This window comes from Sinocyclocheilus anshuiensis, unplaced genomic scaffold, assembly GCF_001515605.1.
Source record: "Sinocyclocheilus anshuiensis isolate Anshui unplaced genomic scaffold, SAMN03320099.WGS_v1.1 scaffold154, whole genome shotgun sequence".
NCBI classification, from domain to species: Eukaryota; Metazoa; Chordata; class Actinopteri; order Cypriniformes; family Cyprinidae; genus Sinocyclocheilus; species Sinocyclocheilus anshuiensis.
The window spans coordinates 88,534-95,904 of record NW_015546101.1 but is presented as its reverse complement, the minus strand read 5'-3'; the positions used below and the strand labels follow the sequence as shown (position 1 = coordinate 95,904).

The 7,371-nt window shown below is 36.6% G+C and overlaps 1 protein-coding gene across 1 annotated transcript in view; it reads right to left on the bottom strand.

The window, feature by feature from the left end:
* Window positions 1-584: 584 nt before the first annotated feature.
* The window catches only part of LOC107700399 (docking protein 4-like), a 63,419-nt gene continuing 56,632 nt past the window's right edge, over window positions 585-7,371 (bottom strand). The window contains exons 10-11 of the transcript XR_001635540.1: window positions 6,382-6,385; window positions 585-595 (exon numbers count right to left, since the gene is read on the bottom strand). The gene's annotated coding sequence lies outside the window, so the exon portion shown is untranslated. The remainder of the gene's footprint in view (window positions 596-6,381; window positions 6,386-7,371) is intronic.

Below are 7,371 nucleotides of genomic sequence, written 5' to 3'. Positions count from 1 at the left end.
CAGTTTCTGGTTCCCTTTGAATTCTACAGTACACTCTAAAGAATGCTGGGTTGTTTCAACCCAACTTTGGGCCAAATATGGACTAACCCAACCGCTGAGTTGGGTTAGTCCATATTTGACCCAAAGTTGGGTTGAAACAAGGATGTTTGATGAGGAAAAAAATATACTACAGAATGATGAATATCCCTTTAACACCAGTTCACAGATTAATGCCATCAAGTCCACCTTTACAAACATTATCTTCAGTTATAGCTTTAAATGTTTCATTATTCATTTGTTAATGGCTGAAAGAGACATTAATGATGGAAATGTGCAGTCCATAAATGTGCTTTGTGTAGATACTTTAGATTAAAAAAATCCATTTCGATAATAGTTTTACGGTTAAAAATATGAAAACTTGTGAAACAGATTAGAGGAGCTTCATTAAACACAAAATTATAGAATTATAAGTTGGAATAAGAAAACACAAAATAAACTAATAAAACTTACAATGTTTAAACTTACAATGTACATTTATAGAGCACAATAGAAACTTGTCCAAACATACCTCCTGTGGTGATTATTTGTCCTATCAGTTTTTGTGAAAGTGACACTTCTATTGAGCTGAAATACATAAAAGATTTTTTCTACACTCTCATCATAGAATCATTAATTTATTTCCCAAAAAAAGACGGTATAAAATATTTAAATTCTTGAAAGCTATTTATATACATTTACAACACAAAGCAAAATCATTGCAAAATCTGATTGTAATATTTTCATACATAATACCTTAAAAGTAAAATTAATATTCTAAATTTGACAAATAATTCCCAAGACGATGTACAATGACTGTGCAAACATAAAAAGCATAAGAAACGGGTTTACCTGACAATGAGCTGCTTCTGCTGGTTGATTATGGTCGAAAGTAACTGATGAAGAAACAATGCAGAGAGGGAGGAGCCACTAACACTTAACCAGATCCATCCACCATTAGCTCGGCATTTTTATCATATCATCATGCAATCAGATTAATATTTGGCCAGCATTTCCTGAAACTTAATTATGCTCAAAGGGATTGACAGAAATATTGTTACATTTCAAATGTGAGTAATGATGAGTACTCAGTAAAGTGGTTAAATGCGTTAAATAGTTTCCTGTGCTGTCTTTGATACTTGACACAAATGAAACTTAATACACATATTAAAGGGGATCAAAATTGCAGTTGCTGAATTGAAGCACTACATGTGATTTCCACACAGCTTCTTACAACACAAAACTCTAAACATGTGATTAGCATCCTTCCTTATGAAAACATACAGCAAAGAGTCAGCAAGTGGATTTAAATACAACATGATTCCTGACACTGAATGTAAACAATCGTAATAACTACTTATTCCGTGCTTAAAGGATACTGCAAAAATTATGTTTTGCACAATGCTTGGTAGGAACAACACAGTGTAATTGAAAAGTACAAGAGCCAGAATCATCAAAATCCTCTTTCTTTCATCAGGGGTGACTGCGACCGAATGAGACAGTGCCTTCCACGAACCCACGAAGGAAAACACAACCAGTGGATAAGGTAACAAAAAAATAAATAGACTCAGAAGAAATGCAAGTTCCACATCCACTTTAAGTGCAATAATCACATCCATCACCATAAATCCACAGAGTGTTGCCCAAACTAAAAAGCATATCAGAACTAAATTCCTACACGAATGATGAAGTCGGTACCAAACAGGGTATTTGATCATTATGTATCTTTCCACAGAGATACAGACCATGAAGCCAATGTTAACTACTATGCTCAGGATATAAACATGAAATGCAAAAAAGAATACATTCTTTTTTATATTAAATGTACAAAAATTCAGAACAGGCTTGACACAAATCTGTATGATATCAGAAACAAATAGATTTATGATGAATACAGGGACAGCATGGTTAGACCTAAGCAGATAACACAATCCATAGAGTGCCAGACATATGACAACAAACTCAATGGAGAAAATAATCCAGATAACCACCATTTCAGATGAAGATGCACACACAGCTGTCTTCACAGATGTCCAGTTTAATTTCTCCAGTAACCAAGCTAAATAGTTTACTTCCAACTGGAATGTCATGTTGGTTGAGGTTTCAGGGTAGGCCATGTTCTGTGAACTGGGCTTAGGATGTTCAAACTGAAATGAAAACAAATATGTTTTTGATTCAAAATTCATGTAATTTGCTTTTTCATGTAAGTTTTATGTTGTACTGCAATCTCGTGATATAACATATTAAATAAATTAATTAGATACACATTAATTTTGACCAAAATTCTAAGGCATATGGCACTGACACTGCAGAATGCCCTACACTAAACTAATGAATATTAATTAATTAAACAAATAAACAACTGAACAGTGAATCACTTGGCAATTAAATATTTAAACTGTATTGTTATCCCATGCACTTTAAAAAACATATAATCAAACCTTAATTGTATGTTGTGATTTAGATTTCTGTCTGTCCTGTCAGTTTTTATGATACTCCTCGACCTGAAACACATAACAAGAATTTGCTTCATTGCCATTAGAAAATAACCCACTAAGAATCAGTAGAAAATACTTGAAAAGCAACACAAAGGTGAATATGTATGGCATATTCACAAAAAACAAACAAAAAAAAAAAACAACAGAGAAAAACAAAACATCTAAGAAACTAATAATGAGCTTGTAGGTAAGAAAGAACAAAGGAAAGGTTTTACCTGACACAGAGGCTGTTGGCTGATATGGTTGGCAGTAACTGATGAAGAAACAACATTACAGAGAAAGGGAGGAGTTCGTAATGCTTAATTGCCTCCATCCTCCATGGGTTCTGCATTTTAGTTAATATGGGAGAGTACTAAGAGTAATAGTCGGCTAAAATGTCCTGAAATGCAATTATGATAACTTTGGATTACAAAAATGAATAATGATGAGTGGCTGGTAAAATGGTTAACTTGGCTGTGTATGGAATTACTTCTGTGACAGTTTAAGATAAAGAAACAAGAGATTTGTGTACATCTTGGAGGTTACGAATGCACTTATGATGTACTTCTGGTGTGTCCAGACTGAGTGTTTGACTGAGTGTTTGTAGCTCTGTGTAGCTTTGTTTTTATGTTGGAATCTTACTATCACTTTCTGTTGTTTAAAGTGCTAAAATATAACTTAATTATCACCATACTTCTGACATTATCTAGCATACTAATTTGATATCGTTCGCTTCTTAATCTAAACCGTGAGTGCAACGCGTTAGCATTCCGTTAGCCTGTTAGCTTGTCATTCGCGCCTACCGTTTCTTTTTCTCTCTCTCTCTCGCTTCGTTTTTCATGAGTTCATCAAACAACTGTGGTAAGTCGGAATCATTCAACAATCACGGTGAGTCATGACTTCTTCTCCTGTTATTGTTACTTGCACTGCTTGCCACATGTATAGTGTAGCTTTCTCTGTCAGCGGCGAGGGATTCACATGTGATAAATGCAGGGAAATAGTTAGGCTGACAGAGAAGATTTCAGCACTAGAGACACGCATCCAAACTTTAATTGAGGATAGGATAAGAATGTGAGGGCCTTAGATACAGCTTTGGATGCGACTAGCTTAGCGAGTCCCGTACAATGTTCTGTTCCGGTTGCAGAGCAGCAGGGCAACTGGGTGATTGTGAGGCGGCATAGTCACGGGACAAAACACCGCTCTTCCGTTCCGATTAAAACTTTAAGCAGGTTGTCCCCGCTCAGTGAGAAACCTGTTGAAAGGGCCCTAGTTTTTGGAGACTATTGTACGGAATGTGAAAATAGAGACACCAGCAGCCACCATATTCCAATGTTTACCAGGAGCCAGAGCACCTGACATCTTGTCAAATTTGAAAGTGCTGGCTAATGCTAAACGTAAATTCAGTAAGATTGTTATTCATGTCGGCACTAATGATGTCCGATTTAGGCAGTCGGAGATCACTAAAAATAACATTAAAGAGGTGTGTACTCTTGCAAGTACGATGTCAGACACTGTAATATGCTCTGGTCCCCTCCCTGCTTACCGTGGATACATAGCAGACTGTCATCACTCAATGGCTGGATGTCTAAGTGGTGCCCGCAGAATAACATAGGTTTTATAGACAATTGGACGAGTTTTTGGGGCAGACCTGACCTGTTGAAAAGAGATGGTCTTCATCCCCCCAGGGGTGGTGCCGCTCGTCTCTCTAGAACTATGGGACATATTCTTAGAGTTTGTACTTGACTAACTGGGGCCCAGGTCAGGAAGCAGACAGACTGGCTAAACCGACCGTCTGCTAGCCACCTCACGTCACAGAAGTCAGTTAATTCTGAGCACATAGAGACTCTTTCACCTAGATATCATACTATAGAGTAGGGCTGCACGATTAATCGAATGCGATTGTCATGTGCATGTTGTTAGTAAAGCCGGTTCTGTAATCAGCAGGAAATCATCATCACGTGCTTTCAGATGGAGCAGAATTTACTACACATAGCCATAGTTCACTGACAAGTTACGCAAAAAAATCGCAGACGATTTTATTGCGCGATTCTGATATCGAAGAAATCGTTTGCGATAATGACAGCTGTTTGAATAGCTTCTCAGTGAACTACGGCTCAATTTAAGGGTAACAATTTAATTGATGTTCAACAAATAAAAAACAGATATAATACAGATAAACAAATGATAAAGCTTGGCTTAATGAATATTAGATCCCTTTCTACAAAAGCGCTTTTTGTAAATGATATGATTACAGATCATAACTTAGATGTGCTCTGTTTTACAGAAACCTGGCTAAAATCAGATGATTACATTATTTTAAATGAGTCTCACCCCCAAGATTACTGTTATAAACATGAGCCACATCCAAAAGGTAAAGGGGGAGGTGTTGCTACAATTTATAGTAATATTTTCAGTATTTCTGAGAGCTCTGGCTTCAAGTATAATTCGTTTGAAGTAATGGTGATTCAAATAACATTACCCAGAGAAACAAGTGTTAATGATAAATCCCCTTTGACGTTTGTACTGGCTACTGTATACAGGCCACCAGGGCACCATACAGACTTTATCAAAGAATTTGCTGATTTTCTATCTGAGTTAGTGCTGGCTGCAAATAAAGTCTTAATTGTTGTTGATTTTAATATCCATGTTGATAATGAAAAAGATGCATTGGGATTAGCATTTACAGATATATTGGGGTTAGACAACACGTGTCAGGGCCTACTCATTGTCGGAATCATACTTTAGATGTAATACTGTCACATGGAATTGACGTTAATGGCATTGAAATTCTGCAGCAGAGTGATGATATCTCGGATCATTATCTAGTCTAGTGTACACTCCATATAGCTAAAGCTGCACATTCAACTCCTTGTTACAAATATGGTAGAACCATCACTTCTACCACAAAAGACTGCTTTGTAAATAATCTTCATGACTTGTCTCAATTCCTCAGCATATCCAATAGCTCAGAAAAATTTGATGATGTAACAGAAACTATTAAATCTCTCTTTTCTAGCACTTTAGATAAGGTTGCTCCTTAACGCTTGAAGAATATTAAGGAAAACAGTTTGACACCGTGGTATAACAAGCACACTCGCACCTTAAAGAGAGCAGCCCGAAAAATGGAGCGCAGCTGGAAGAAAACAAAACTAGAGGTATTTCGTACTTGTCAAATCATCAAAACCTACAACGTGTATGTTAAACCCTATTCCATCTAAGCTACTAAAAGAGGTGCTTCCAGAAGTCATAGATCCTCTTCTGAATATTATTAATTCATCAATATCTTTAGGATATGTCCCTAAAACCTTCAAATTGGCTGTTATTAAGCCTCTCATTAAAAAAACACAACTCTCATTAAAAAACCACAACTTGATCCTAGAGAATTGGTTAATTACAGACCGATCTCAAATCTCCCTTTTCTGTCAAAAATACTAAAAAAGGCAGTATCCTCTCAGCTATGTTCCTTTTTGGAAAGAAATGGTATCTCTGAGGATTTCCAGTCAGGATTTAGACCGTATCATAGTACTGAGACTGCTCTCATCAGAGTTACAAATGACCTGCTCTTATCATCTGATCCTGGTTGTATTTCTTTATTAGTGCTACTGGATCTTAGTGCTGCGTTTTACACTATCAACCACAACATCCTTTTGAGTATACTACAAAATTATGTTGGCATTAGTGGAATTGCATTGTCATGGTTCAAATCTTACTTATCTGACCGTCATCAATTCATAGCAGTAAATGACGAGATATCATATCGATCACAAGTACAGTATGGAGTGCCACAAGGCTCAGTACTAGGACCGTTTCTTTTCACACTTTACATGTTACCCTTGAGAGATATCATCAAGAAACATGGTGTTAGCTTTCATTGTTATGCTGATGATACTCAGCTCTATATTTCTTCGAGGCCCGATGAAACATAAAAATTTGCAAAACTAACAGAATGCATAGTTGATATAAAAAACTGGATGACTAGTAATTTCCTACTGCTAAATTCTGAAAAAACAGAGGTGTTAATTATTGGACCAAAAACCTCCGCATGTAATAACATAAAACACTGTCTAACACTTGATGGCTTCTCTGTTAATTCCTCGTCATCAGTTAGGAACCTAGGTGTGCTATTTGATAGCAGTCTTTCCTTTGAAAACCATGTTTCTAGCATTTGTAAAACTGCATTTTTCCATCTCAAAAATATATCTAAATTACGACCTATGCTCTCAATGTCAAATGCAGAAACGTTAATTCATGCGTTCATGACCTCAAGGTTAGATTATTGTAATGCTTTATTGGGTTGTTGCTCTGCGTACTTAATAAACAAACTCCAGCTGGTCCAAAATGCAGCAGCTAGAGTTCTTACTACAACCAGGAAGTACGATGATATTGGCCCGGTTCTTTCAACTCTGCACTGGCTCCCTATTGAACAATGAATACATTTTAAAATCTTGCTAATTACTTATAAATCCCTGAATGGTTTAGCTCCTCAATACTTGAGCGAGCTCATATCACATTATAGTCCTTCACATCTGCTGCGATCTCAAAACTCTGGCCATTTAATAATACCTAGAATACCAAATCAACTGCGGGCAGCAGATCCTTATCCTATTTAGCTCCCAAACTCTGGAATAATCTACCTAACAGTGTTCGGGAGGCAGACACACTCTGTCAGTTTAAATCTAGATTAAAGACCCATCTCTTTAACCTGGCATACACATAACACACTATCACATTTCTAAAATTCAAATCCGTTAAAGGATTGTTAGGCTGCATTAATTAGGTAAACTGGAACCGGGAACACTTCCCATAACATCTGATGTACTCGTTACATCGTAAGAAGAATGGCATCTACGCAAATATTAGTCTCTTTCATTCTAATTCC